Here is a 14,992-nt window from a genome sequence, read left to right on the forward strand (position 1 = left end):
ACATTCAGGCTGGAGCATGTCCTACCTCATCCTGCAACCAGCTTCCTCCTGCAAGAATTAAAACACAAATCGCAATTAATTGAGATGGAATTTTCTCGTCACGACTTAGGGAATTTCACATAGTTTGCTACAAGCCTCTGATAATTCCCCTTTGTCAACTCACATTGACGAGATCACAGCAACTCATTCCCAATGAGTTTGCAGGCAGTGCTGAGCTCCCAAAGATTATGAGGGAAGCCATTTAGTTTGGAACAACAGCAGCATATTGCTGGGACAGAGGGAAGATTGACCCAGTTCCGAATCACTGGTAAATGTGGCATTTATTTCACAAATGTCCCCCACCATTGTGTGAATGTGCACTTTCACCTCAACAAAACTGTAGTGTAACCCCTCACCTTCAAAAATGACACGTTGTCTTTTAGATCCAGTAGTTCCTGTAACCTTTTGACTTCGCTCTCAATGGAATTTAAATTCTCTTGAATGTTTCCAAGATTTTTCTCCATTGTATTTAGAATCTTCTTCTCTTCCTCCCGGATATCTGCCAGTGCGCGCTGCTCTTTCTCAGTGAGAATCTGGTGCAGTTCAGCAAACTGGGATGTGATCTTGGACTGAAGGTTGTGTGACTGTTCCTGTGAAATGAAAGGTGAAGATCAACATGTCACTGAATTGTGTTTCCTCACGGTATGGAAAGTATAATTTGGCCAATTAATATCTGGTCACAGAGCGCAGGAATAGGCCATTCCGCCCACCATATCATTACTGGCCACGAAACAGATCCTCACCAATCCCATTTACTTCCATTGAATAGTAACTGATTATCTAGAGAATTCAATAGCTTGTTTAAATGCTTCTGAAATGTCGTGAGAGTAATCCTATTATCCCACCAATCCCATTTCACTCATCCAATTCCCTGCCGCTCATTCCCTTTCACGTCCCCTTTAATTCCTATTGATTCACACACTACCTACTTTCACTGGGATGATTTACAGTCGCTGATTGACCATCCAACCGGCGGGTATTTAGGATGTGGAAGGAATCCGACGCGGTCACAGGGAGAAGACGTGAACCACACGGGCAGCACCCGAGGTCAGGATCGAACCCACTCACCAGAACTAGGAGAGAGCAGCACTACTTGTGTCACTGCGCTGCCCTATTATTACACGCATCACAGCGGTCAAATCTACACAAGATTAGGAAATCAAAACTGGAAAGCCTCACCAGAACTCCAGAAATCTTCTGTTTCTGTTGCTGCTCCATTCACTGGATCTCTGACTCCTTTTTTGTAAGAGACTGGATGGAAGATTTCGTCTGATCCTGGGATTGTGTTTGAAAATCAGAGAATAAAAGTGTTAGATTATAAAGATGGATGGAAACAATGATGCGATCAAAATCGGTTTGCTTTTACCTTGTAGGTTTCAACAGCTTCTTAAATTAAGCGGCTTTTTCACGGGGCGACTTGACGCAAGAGTTAACCAGAGTTTAACATCGTGGGAACCTCGTGCGATAACAGTGCGGTATTCGTGGACCACCGTGGACCACCGTGGCGCTAACGGCAGGTAATCGTGTAACTTGGTGACTCGGGAGAAAATTCAAGCAAGCTTGAATTTCTCCAAGAGTGACTTGTACACTTGTGGTTGAGCATTGCAACTTTATATGAACGTAGCGGCCCGTGCGATATCCGTGCGATATCCATAATAACTCTTGCGGTTACCGTGGGAACTCCTGCGAACGGTAAACCCGGAAGCTGGACAGAGGGGACAGAAGGTGAGTAAAAAAAGGTGTTCTCAATATCCTTTATAAATGTCTGTATGGTAATATGTGTGTCTTTTCCTCTTGGGCATTACTTTGTTTCTGTTGGTGGCTCCACATTTTATGATAGCCTGAAGTGTGATAAAGCTTTTACCTCAGCAGTTTGATTGTCAGTGCTTGTTTACCTCATTGTTAAATAAATATATTTTTTACTATCAGCTTGATGTCTGCAATTCTTCATTAACACATCACTACAAGATGAATGTCTCTAATGTTATAATCCCTCTCATGCTGAAACACAAAATAGTTGAAGGGAGGTGATATAATCACATTTTCATTAGGTTTCATTTTTGAGTGTTCAGGTCCATCAATTGTATAGCTATTTAAACGTTTGAAAGTTTCACCTCTCGGTAGAAAATAAAATAAGCCAACCAGCACTGTAAATGTGAGACAAAGTCTTTATTCCTATTTGACAATATAAAAAGACGACTTCTTGCACATATTGAGAGAAGGTGCATCACACCAAACATTAGTCTATAAAAGGGCCTCGCAAACACGAAATTCAACAAATGAGGCATGCTAGATTATTTTAAACACATTATATTCATTAACCTCCGCAACAAGCCTAAACTCAGGCATTAAAAGGGACACTGCAATGTGCTGAATGGCAGGTTTTGCGGACGAACATCTTATAGGAAGCACTTTTCGGAGGACAACACTAGAAAGTCAGCTTATTTGCTATGCATTTCTGCTAACATGCAGTAGTGTTCCTGTGGTCGGCTACCCATCAATATAGCTGTCCTGCCACGGCACACTCCCCAATTGTGAATTGTAGTAAGCGCAGAGATGGCCTCTTTGCTCTTTCACACCCAGTGAGACTTCCTCTTAATTCTCTTTTTAATTAATCTCTCCCTTCTGCCTTCACGCAAGCGTCCTCGATGCACATAGTGGGCTGCTGCATACAGCGCGTCAATGAAAAAAACCACCACCCTGTACTCGAAACTACTTAGTATAGGCATGTCTCCAAATGAGCCAATTCAACCAAGGGAGGATATTTATAGTGTGTGAAAAAAAAGTGCATCATTTATGCCACGTGTAGTTCACAATGTTCATTCAAGATTTAACGGGAAAGCTCGGGAGACGGACAAGTCACTCGCACAAATACCGGAAATGCCGAGTACCGTGGGAACTCTTTATCTACACCCCGTTATATCGTGTGATATCGTGCTAGACCACGACCACTTCACTCTGGTTACATCTTGCGTCAAGTCGCCCCGTGAACCAGCATGAAGCTATGAGACTTGTGTTCTCGCCCAGCTGCACAAATCACACAGATCAGCTTCTTGTCAGTTTCACAAAACAGCTTCAGTTCTTCCTGATGTTCCTCGCACTGAAGTTTACTTTCCATCTCCGTCCGATTCAGGCTCAATGTTCGAGCTTTCTCAGACAGTCTCGCCAAGGCCCGAGTCACCCTGAGGGTGCGGTCTGTAAACTCCTCTCTACATTCCGGGCAGGAGTTTCTCCCCTCCCTGACCCAACTCTGTGTGATGCAGGAGCGGCAGAAGTAGTGCCCACACTCCAGTGACACCGGATCGGTGAAGAAATCCAGGCAGATGGGACAAACTGCCTCCTCGGTTAAATTTTCGACCTGCTCTTTCGCAGCCATTTTAATCCTCCACTTCCTGGTTCAAAACGCATTCCCATTCGCTGAAACTGCTGACACTGCGCACGCTGCCGTCTCGGGGCTTCGGCTCAGAGGTGTAGTCTACGTGATACGCAGGTATCCGCCGTATACCCACTAAGACAGCTCCAGCATTTCCGTATGCCCACTTAGAAATGCGCAATGACACGTATCAACTTCGATAGTGACAGAAGTTCTGTTTATTTTATGAATGAAAGTATGACAGTTCTGTCACAGAACTGTCATACTTCCATTGATAAATTCAACCTGTGCGCTGTGTCTCTGTCAGAGTCGCACTTTTCCTTGTCGGAAGTGGGAAAGTCCCGAGTTCCGAGTACAATGGAACGCAGCATTATAATAGCCATACAGAGGCTTCTGTCCATGGCCCGTGCCTGTGGTGACCGCCCGTGACCTAGACCTGACGCCACGTCACCTAGACCACAGCGATATCAACTCAGTCGGCGCCGAGGTGATGTCCAGCGGCTCAACAGTAAATATGAAGCGGAAGCAACAAACTACCCTTAGCCATTAAAAAAACAAAACAAAACAAGCCTGCTGCTGCCTCGGACGACACTCCAGCAGTCACTAGGACGTTAGATGAAGAAGAGGGAACTACAGCGGAGCCTGATGCCAGCAGTGTATCGGGTAAGTGAAAGTCGTATACAAGTGAACTTTAGCAGATATTAGACTACTAGCTACTAGCTTATAAGAGATTTCCCAAACTGAATGAATACCACACATATATTCACTAAACGGCCTTGCTAGCTCAATCTTGTTGTAGTAAAGTAGTAAATAACGTAGTTATTACACATTTTACTGTGAGACTGTGAGTGTGTGTGTGCTGAATATCTCCTTGTTCCTTCTAGATGATAACTCCTGGCCAGCCCTATGGACTGAGAGTCAGGCTAGGGAGTTTAAAAGCAGGCATTCTTGGTTAGAATGGAAGGACAGAAAGTTAGGTAAATATCAGATAAATTGTAAAGCTGGTATAAACACATGAAATTAACTTTATGCAAATGAGAGTATAGCTGGTTTATTTATATCTTAAAGATACATTAATTTCACTTTTATACAATTAAATTATAATGATATTGTCACAGTGAAGCTTATTTACAGATCATTCAATTATTTTGAATAGATTCTTATCCAGTTCAGAAGGTGTTATTGCTAATATAGATTCAAAAAAGACTACTTGTATGATGTTAATTAGTCATGTTTTTGTTTACTTCCAGGTTGTGCTATTTGCAGCTCAACAAAATCTACTGGCGTCTTAACAGAGAAAAGAATTTCCATATCTGAGGAGTGGGCGATGTTTAAGATCCAGTCATCAGGCTCAAGCAGACCAACAGCCCTGGCCTCCTTGAGAAACAAGATCAGACGGCATGAGATGTCCAGGGCACACGAAATAGCTCAGCAGCTCACTGAAAAGGGTGGACAGGATTTACTTGGGAATCTTGTGAGAGCTGTGTCAGACACTGTGTTAGCTGAGACAAATGCTGTATTCAGAACACCATATTATCTTGCCAAGAGGAACCGACCTTTCTCTGACCATGACGATCTCATTGAGCTTCAGGAAAAAAACGGTGTCAACATGGGCACAAGTCTGCACTCAAGGTTCAGTTCAACAAAAATTGTGGAACACATAGCAAAAAAGATGCAGACAAAAATAGTTGACAGCATTGTGTCATCTTCAAGCAAGCTGTCTGTTCTCATTGATGAGGCAACTTCTCTCAGCCATAAATCAGCCATGATTGTCAATGTGAAGGCCTCTTTAGATGGAGCTACTCCTGAATTTGTTTTTTGGGACCTGGTGGAGCTGGAAAGCCAGAGGGCAGAGTCTATAGAGGAAGCTCTATTAAACTGTTTGGACACTGCAGGCTTTAGTGAAGAGTGGCTTCAAAACAACTGGATCTCATTTGTTTCTGATGGAGCCAGTGTTATGTTAGGCAAGAACTCTGGTGTGGCAACCAGGCTGACTGCAAGGTAACCTAACCTCTTCACATGGCATTGTATGAACCACCGTCTAGAACTGGCTGTAAATGATGCTGTGGGTGAGGTTCAGGCAGTCAACCACTTCAAAGTTTTCATGGACAAACTCCACAATCTCTACAGTCAGTCCAATAAAAATTCACGGGAACTTATGGAAGCAGCACAAGAAGTGGGCTCACAAGTCCTGAAGTTTGGCAGAGTTTTAAACACCCGATGGGTTGCCAGCAGTTTCCGTTCTGTAAAGGCTGTGTGGAGGTCATACGAAGTACTTAACAGACACTTTGAGAATGCTGCAGGAGACCAAACAAGAAACGGCAAAGAGAGGCAAACCTACAGAGGCCTGGCACGTCGTATGCAAAGCAAGGAGTTTCTTTATGACCTTGGACTCATGTATGATGCACTATCTGAACTTTCAAACCTGTCCCAGCAATTACAGGCCCATTCAATCACACTTTTAAGAGCAGAACAGCTGCTGAAGCACACCATCCGAGTGCTGGCATCATTTAAAGTTTCGCCATGAGAGAAATTGGAGGAAGCATTGAAAGCATAGGCTTTGGGACAGTTTGGGTCAGTGGCCCTGGAGTCAAATGCTAAGCTCATGCCGATCAATACAAAGCAGTTCCTACAAAGTCTGATCAACAACATGGAGAAGCGGCTCTCATTTAAGGATGAAATTCTTCATGATCTCAGCATTCTGGATTCAAGCACCTGGCCATCAACACCTGGCATACGGCACGGTGAGTCACAGGTAAAACGACTGTGCAGGCGATTCAATCTTTGTCAAGAACAAGCTGTCAATGGAATGAGAGATTTCATCGAGCACCCAGAGAGTGAACCTGAATGCCTCAAACCACTCATCCACTGCATGCAGACCATCCCTTGCAGCACTGCAGAGTGTGAAAGGGGCTTCAGTCTGAGGAATATTGTGTACACAGACCAAAGATCTAGAATGTTGTTGTCTAGTGTCAGCAATTTGATGATAATCAGCATCAATGGGCCACCTGTAAGCCTTTTTGAGCCAAGCAAATATGTATCAACATGGTTACGAAGCCATCGCTCTGCCACGCAAGCAAGAAGGCAGAGCACACCTCAGATGCCTGAGTACAAGCAAATTTTTAAAGTTTTGTAAACTAGCAGGCTACTACATTTAAAGTGAAAAACAATTGTTGACAACATCCCTTTTAGTGGAATACAAACACTTTTCCATACCTGCTACAGTAGCAAGTATGGAAAAGTGTTTGTATTCCACTAAATATCCCTCATGTAACTGTGTATTCACCTTTGTTTGTTACTTTTTTACAATGAAGGGATTGTGGTGTTTGTTTTATTTTGCATGGGTCATGCGCCCTCCGCTGGTCGTTTTTGCGGATGTACTGTTTTTCTTCTCTGTTAAACACTGAACAGATGTTATTTGCATAGGACTTACTGTGATTGAAAACGTGTATTTTGTGATGCTGTGTGATTGCTGTATTAAGTATGAGTGTGAGACGTCTTAGAACAGTTGCTGATATGTTTTATTTATTTTAATTTATTATTTAAGTATTTTTGTATGGGCAACATAATTCTAAAGAACATGTTTTTATTTTGTATTTTTGCATTTATTGTTTCTTATATAGGGTATTTTATTTTATTGAGTTGTAATTATTTCTGACAAATGACTAACTCTGTTTTTTCTTGTCTCAAAACTCTAAACAGAGCATGCAGCAGCAGCAGCAAAAAATGTCCTGTGCAAAAGACTCAAGTATCCCGTCGTCTCCTTAGCACATTAGTACTGAGGCCAGGCCGGTTACATATACAGTAGTACAGTGTTTATATAGCCAACAGTTATTTATTTATTGATGCTTTATAGTTTATTTGATGCTAGTGCCTAACGGTGTTTTTAATTTGACTGTTTATTGTCCTAGAAACTGATGACAATATCGAGTGTTGAATAATCTCAATTACTTATGGTGGTTGTAGGCTACTGTATGCGACAGTGAGTGTGGCGGTGTTTATAGGACGGGTGTGGAAGAGGCTAGGAGGGAATCATCACATTATACCCACTACAAAAAAACTAGACTACACCACTGCTCCCCCGGGTCCTAAAGCCCGTCGACAAGTTGTTGTCCAGCCTCACTTTCCTCCTCTGGCAGCTTGTTCCATTCCCCCACGACCCGCTGGGTGAAAATATTGTTCCCCAGGTTGCGATTAAATCTTGCACCTCTCACCACAAACCTGTGTCCTCTAGTTCTCGACTCCACTACTCCGGGTAAAAGACTGTGCATTCACCCTATCCATTCACATCTTGATCCCATGCACTTCAGCTTCCTGCGCTCCAATTAATAAATCCTTCCCTGCCCAACCTCTCCCTTTCGCTCTGGCCCTCAAATCTTGGCACCATCTTCGTGAATCTGCATTTTTATCCAACTTTTTATGCTGCCTTATATTGTCCCAAGCGCTACTCTCCGCTTCCCAGGGGAAGGCAGACATTGATGGTGAAATTCACCAGCGCCTTCAGTGCACCTGCACAACCTTTGACCGCCTGAGGAGAAGAGTGTTTGAAGATCAGGACACAATTCGCAAGTCCTCGATCATTTTGTCACACACTTTCTGTCTTTCATCTCTGGACTTTGTACAACCGTCTGCCGATCAACTCCCTCCTCTCCCCCCCTCAACTGTGTCAACCTATTACCAGCCAGGCTTTGTCCTGCCCCCTTCCTTCCATCGTTCTTCCATCTCCCACCCACCGCCCCTACAATCAGTCTGAAGAAGGATCCAGACCCGAAACATCACCTGGCCATGTTCTCCAGAGGTGCTACTTGACCCGCTGAGTTAATCCTGCACTTTGTGCCTTTTCGTTGTGAAGCAGCATCTGCAGTTCCTTGTTTCTGCATCTTCACACTGAACACTTGCAGCCGAATTATATTCATTCCCCGAGACGGCTGCGTGCGCAGTGAACACTCGCGGTACTGCAGGGGGTCAGCTGTTCAGGAAAAGGAAATGCGTTTTGAACCAGGAAGAGGAGGAGTTCAAATGGCTTCGAAAGACCAGGTTGAGAGTTTAACCGAGGAGATAGTTTGTCCGATCTGCCTGGATTTCTTCACCGATCCGGTGTCACTGGAGTGTGGGCACAACTTCTGCCGCTCCTGTATCACACAGAGTTGGGACAAGGAGGGGAGAAACTCCTGCCCGGAATGTAGAGAGCAGTTTACAGACCGCACCCTCAGGGTTAGTTGGGCCTTGGCGAGACTGTCTGAGAAAGCTCGAACACTGAGCCTGAATCGGACAGAGAAGGAAAGTAAACTTCAGTGCGAGGAACATCAGGAAGAACTGAAGCTGTTTTGTGAAACTGACAAGAAGCTGATCTGTGTGATTTGTGCAGCTGGGCGAGAACACAAGTCTCACAACTTCATGCCGGTTAAAGAAGCTGTTGAAACCTACAAGGTAAAAGCAAACCGATTTTGATCGCATCATTGTTTAATTCCCGTGTGTACGAAGAAACTGCAAATGCCGGTTAAAACCAAAGATAGGCACAGAATGCCCGAGTAACTCAGCGGGAATTGCAGCATCTCTGGAGAGAAGGAATGTCAGTCAGAAGAAAGGTCTCATCCTGAAACGTCCCCCACTCCTTCTGTCCAGAGATGCTGCCTGTCCTGATGTGTTACTCCAGCATTTTGTGTCTATTGTTGTTTAATTTCTTCTTTATAATCTAACACTTTTATTCTCTGATTTTCAAACACAATGCCAGGATCAGGTGAAATCTTCCATCCAGTCTCTTGCAGAAAAGCAATCAGGGATCCAGCGAATGGAGCAGCAACAGAAACAGACGATTTCTGGAGTTCTGGTGAGGCTTTCCAGGTTTGATTTCCTGATCTTGTGTAGATTTGATCCCTGTGATGCGTGTAATAATAGGGCAGCGCAGTGACACAAGTAATGCTGCTGCCTCCTAATTCTGGTGAGCGGGTTCGATCCTGACCTCGGGTGCTGCCCGTGTGGTTCGCGCCTTCTCCCTGTGACCGCGTCGGATTCCTTTCACGTCCCCAATACACGCAGGTTCAATGGTCAATCGGTGACTGTTATAATCCCTGGGAAAGTGGGTGGTGGGTGGATAAATGGGAATTAATGGTCATGTTAAAAGGAATAGGCAGCAGGGAATTGTATTGGGGGTAGAGGAATGATGGGTTATAACATTACCCTCACGACATTTCAGAAATGTTTCACGACCTCACGACAAAACGTTGCCTATTCCTTCTCTCAATAGATGCTGCCCCATCCGCTGAGTTATTACAGCATGTTTGTCTACCTTAGACAAAGTATTGAATCACTGACACTATATATTGTTCTTCTTTCATTTCACAGGAACAGTCACACAACCTTCAGTCCAAGATCACATCCCAGTATGCTGAACTGCACCAGATTCTCACCGAGAAAGAGCAGCGAGCACTGGCAGATATCCGGGAGGAAGAGAAGAAGATTCTAAATACAATGGGGAAAAATCTTGGAAAGATTCAAGAGAATTTAAAATCCATTCAGGAGGAACTCTTAAAGTTGCTGCAACAGATGGATCAAAAAGACAGTTTGGTGTTTCTGAAGGTGAGGGGTTACACTACAGTTTGGTGAAGTTAAAGTGCAGTCACAAAATTGTGGGTGACATTTGTGAAATAAATGCTGCATTCACCAGTAATTCGGAACTGAGTAAATGTTCCCTCTGTTCCAGCTGTTGTTCAGAAACTAATTGTCCTCCCGCTGAATCTATGGGATCTCAGGACTGTCTGGCCGGAATGTAGAGAGGTGTTTGTATTCTGTAGCGTTTCGAACAATGACAGGTGATCCTATATCTGATCCCAAGGACCACGAATGGGCAGAGGGCAGTGAATATCTGGGAGTCTCCAACCAAGAGACTCTGAGAGGTTTTACATGTAGACATATTTTAAACCAGAGGAAGATACATTTAAAAAAATTCAGGGAATTGTAATAGAATGGAATGAGTTCCGTCCTGGGCTATGTCAGCCATAGCCACATTGTTGGGATTAACATTGAAATTAACATTGAAATCTAGAACGTGGCGCACACATCAGATTGATCATCTATATCCGGTTCCCATCAGCAGTGGGTGGTCAGCTTGAGGGAATTTGCTCTGTTTGTTTTGTCCACCTTGTTTCACCATAGAATGACATCCCATTCTATATCATAGACAGGCCATTCGGCCCATCCTATCCAATCAAGATTTCTACTCCACTCACCATCCCTCCCATCTATGCTCCACGCCCGGTAACAATACCCCAAATTCCAGGAGCCCTAATTTGTTTATCCCACCTGCACTTAAATTTATCTCTTGCTGTTGGCTTCTGTCCCTCCAATGCAAGTGAGGTCCATGTTCTCATGACTGCATTCCTTTCGGTATTTACTGAAGACCATGTTACCTTTCAACTTTGATTATTGGTCTCCCCTTCAATTTGAGATATTATTTCATCCTCACCCATTTAAATCCATCGATAATCTTAAATTCTGTCTCATCATTCCTGACATCTTCTACAGATGAAATCCCACGACCTGCCCAGTCTTTTCATTAAGTTCCATCCTCTCAGTTATGGCGTCATTCTCATGAACGTTCCTTGTGCTTTTCCCCATCGTTCTACATCTCTGCAACAATATCCGCTTTCTGTCTGCATGACAGTGGCGATAAGAGTTGGGAAATGGGAATTATCAGAGGATTGTAGAAATTGGGTGAAATTCCCGCTGTCGGGATGAGGCCGGTACATCTGGGTCAATTGAGATTTGTGTTTTATTTCTTTCAGGAGAGAGCTGGTTGCAAGCGAAGGTAGGACATTGTCTTGATGGAAACATTGTAAGTTTTTGTGGAACAACTCAAAACATTTCTAAAGCTCAGTTTATAACCAGCTGTTAAATATTTCCAGGGTTCGTGATGAAGCCAAACCACTGTCGGTGGTAGATAAAGCTTTGCCGATTGAAAAGTTTCATTGCCCTGTATCGTTCTACACGGCATTCAAAGAAATATCTGATGACATCAAGTCCTACCCCGCACTACAGTTTGGTGAAGTGAAAGTGCGCAGTCAGAAAACGGTGGGTGACATTTCAGAAAGAAATGAAGCATTTAACAATAATTCGGAACTGAGTAAATGTTCCCTCTGTTCCAGCTGTGTTGTTCAGAAACTAATTGTCCTCCCGCTGAACCTATGGGATCTCAGGACTGTCTGGCCGGAATGTAGAGAGGTGTTTGTATTCTGTGGAGTTTAGAACAATGACAGGTGATCCTATATCTGATCCCAAGGACCACGAACAGACAGAGGGCAGTGAATATCTGGGATTCTCCAACCAAGAGACTCTGAGAGGTTTTACATGTTAGACATATTTTAAAACCGAGGAAGGTATATTTTTAAAAAATTTGGGGAATTGTAATTGACGGGAATGGGGCAAAGAGGTGGAGTTCAGTCTTGGGCTAGATCAGCCATGACCACATTGTGGGGATTAACATTGAAATCTAGAACGTGGCGCGCACATCAGATTGATCATCTATATCCGGTTCCCATCTGTAGTGGGTGGTCACCTTGAGGGAATTTGCTCTGTTTGTTTTGTCCACCTTGTTTCACCATAGAATGATAGCCCATACTACACCACAGACAGACCATTTGGCCCATCCTATCCAGTCATCATCCCTCATATCTATTCTCCACACCCGGTAACAATACCCTCAATTCCAGCCTTGATGTGTTTCTCCCGCTTGAAATCAAATGTATCTCTGCTGTGGCTTCAAGAGAGGTCCATGGTCTCATGACTGCATTCCTTTCGGTATTTATTGAAGACCACGCTACATTTCAACTTTGTTTATTGGTCTCTCCTTCGATTTGAGATATTATTTCATCCCCACCTAGTGAAATCCACCGATAAACTTAAATTCCCTCTCATCATTCCTGATATCTTCTCCAGATGAAATCTCACGACCTGCCCAGCCTTTGCATTAAGTTTCAACCTCTCATTTATGGCGTCATTCTCATGAACATTCCTTGTGCTTTCCCCCATCGTTCTACATCTCTGCGGCAATATCCGCTTTCTGTCTGCATGACAGTGGCGATTAGAGTTGGGAAAGAGGAATTATCAGAGAATTGTAGAACGTTGGTGAAATTACTGCTGTCGGGGTGAGGACGGTCCATCTCAATCAATTGAGATTTGTGCTTTATTTCTTTCAGGAGAAAACTGGTCGCAAGCGAAGGTAGGACATTGTCTTGACGGAAACATTGTAAATTTTAGTGGAACAGCTCAAAATACTTCTAATGCTCAGTTTATAACCAGCTGGTAAATATTTCCAGGGGTCGTGATGAAGCCAACTCACTGTTGGTGGTAAATGAAGCCTTGCCGATTGAAAAGTTGCATTGCCCTGTTTCATTCCACAAAGAAATATCTGATGACTTCAAGCAAGGTAAAGCTTACACTTTTCCATTATTCCTGTTTCTGACATCTTCAAGCCTTACACCAGACACCTTCTCCCCAAAATCCATAAACACAACTGCCCTGGCAGACCCATTGTTTCTGCCTCCACCTGTCCCACTGAATTGATTTCCACGTACCTCGACTGCATCCCATCCCCCCCCCCCATTCCAATCTGTACCGACCTATGTCCGAGATACCTCACATGCCCTTCGTCACTATAATGACTTCCACATTCCGAGCTCCCACCCCCTCATCTTTACAATGGACGTTCAGTCACTCTACACCTCCATCTCCCACCAGGAAGGACTTAAAGCCCTCCGTTTCTTCCTCGACCGCAAAACCATCCAATTTCCCTCTACTAACATTACTCCGCCTAGCGGAGCTGGTTCTCACTCTTAATAACTCCTCCTTCGAATCCTCCAAGCCCAAGGCCCTATCTCCTATCCCCGAACTCTATCTACATTACATTGATGACTGCATTGGTGCTACCTCCAGCACCCATGCAGAACTCATGGACTTCATCAACTTCAACACCAATTTCCATCCTGCAATCAAATTTACTTGGATCATCACCGACATCTCCCTCCCCTTTCTTGATCTCACAGTCTCCATTACAGGAAATAGACTATCGATAGACTCTATTACAAACCCACTGACTCCCACAACTATCTCGACTACACTTCTCCCCATCCTGCTTCCTGCAAAGACTCTATCCCCTACTCCCAATTCCTCCATCTACGCCGCATCTGCCAAGATGAGGTGTTCCATACCAGGATATCCGAGATGTCCTCATTCATTAGGTAATGGGATTCCCCCCTGCCATCATAGATGAGGCCCACAGTCGTGTTTCCTCGGTACCCCACAGCTTTGCCTTTGCTCCCCCTCCACCTAGTCAACCACAAGTCTCCACACATTCTGTCTAACACCCGATCATTCAACCTCTGCTTCCGTCCATTGTCCAATCCACCCCTCCCTCTCTCATCTTCTACTCAAGGAAATAGGGGCAGGTCATCGGGCTATTGAGGGAGTGCAGCGTTTACAAGATTAATTCCCAGGATGGCGGGACTGACTTATGCTGAGAGAATAGAGTGGCTGGGCCTGTATAATCTGGCGTTTAGAAGGATGAGAGGATGTCATATTAAAAGCTATACGATTGTTAAGGGTTTGGACATGCTAGAGGCAGGAAACATGTTCCCGATGTTGCAGGGGCCACAGTTTAAGAATAAGGGGTCGGCTATTTAGAAAGGAGACGAGGAAACACTTTTTCTCACAGATAGTTGTGAGTCTGTGGAATTCGATGCGTCAGAGGGCGGTGAAGGCCGGTTCTCTGGATACTTTCAAGAGAGAGAGCTAGATAGGGCTGTTAAAAATAGCAGAGTCAGGGGATATGGGGAGAAGGCAGGAACGGTGTACTGATTGTGGATGCTCAGCCATGATCACATTGAATCACACTGGCTCGAAGGGCCGAATGGCCTACTCCTGCACCTGTCGTCTATTGTCACTCGTCCTCCCTGTCCACCCTCCCCGACTCACGAAATTCCCCTCTCCATCCCTGGATAGAACTCCGGGAGAGGTGTCTGTTATCCATCCGATGTTGATGTGGGTGAAACCCAGCGCAAGGTTTAAGTTGTCTGCCCGCCTGTGCCTGAGTCTCCCCCCCCCCCCCCCCCCCCCCCCCCCCCCACCGACCCCCGGGGACTCTCTGATTCTCTGCTTCTCCCCCCAGTCTCCGTCACCCTGGATGTGGAAACAGGAAATCCGTGTCTCGAGGTGTCTGAGGATCGGAAGGGGGTGAGACGGATCCGGACCGGGACCCGGAGGCGTCTCCCTGACACCGGGAAGAGGTTTACATACTTGCAGTGTGTGCTGGGATCGGAGGGATTCACATCGGGGAGACATTACTGGGAGGTGGAGGTGGCGGGGAGTCGGGGCTGGAGTCTGGGAGTCGCCGCAGAATCTGTGGAGAGGAAGAGACGGGTCACACTGACCCCGGAGACTGGAGTCTGGAGCATCGGGCGGCTGGGTGACGTGTTTAATGCATTCACCTCCCCTCCATCCCGTGTCCCAGCCCGTCCCATCCCCGGGAGGGTGGGAGTTTATGTCAGTTACGGGTCCGGGACAGTTTCATTTTGCGACGCGGACACC

The 14,992-nt window shown here is 45.0% G+C and overlaps 1 long non-coding RNA gene across 1 annotated transcript; it reads left to right on the forward strand.

Annotated features, from left to right (window-relative positions):
* The first annotated feature begins 11,320 nt into the window (after positions 1 to 11,320).
* Positions 11,321 to 14,626, forward strand: LOC116990016. Its single transcript, XR_004416397.1, has 4 exons — positions 11,321 to 11,482; positions 12,607 to 12,629; positions 12,727 to 12,836; positions 14,574 to 14,626. It is a non-coding gene; the product is annotated as an uncharacterized LOC116990016 (long non-coding RNA).
* The last annotated feature ends 366 nt before the right edge of the window (positions 14,627 to 14,992 follow it).

This window comes from Amblyraja radiata, chromosome 30 (assembly GCF_010909765.2).
Source record: "Amblyraja radiata isolate CabotCenter1 chromosome 30, sAmbRad1.1.pri, whole genome shotgun sequence".
Classification (NCBI taxonomy): domain Eukaryota; kingdom Metazoa; phylum Chordata; class Chondrichthyes; order Rajiformes; family Rajidae; genus Amblyraja; species Amblyraja radiata.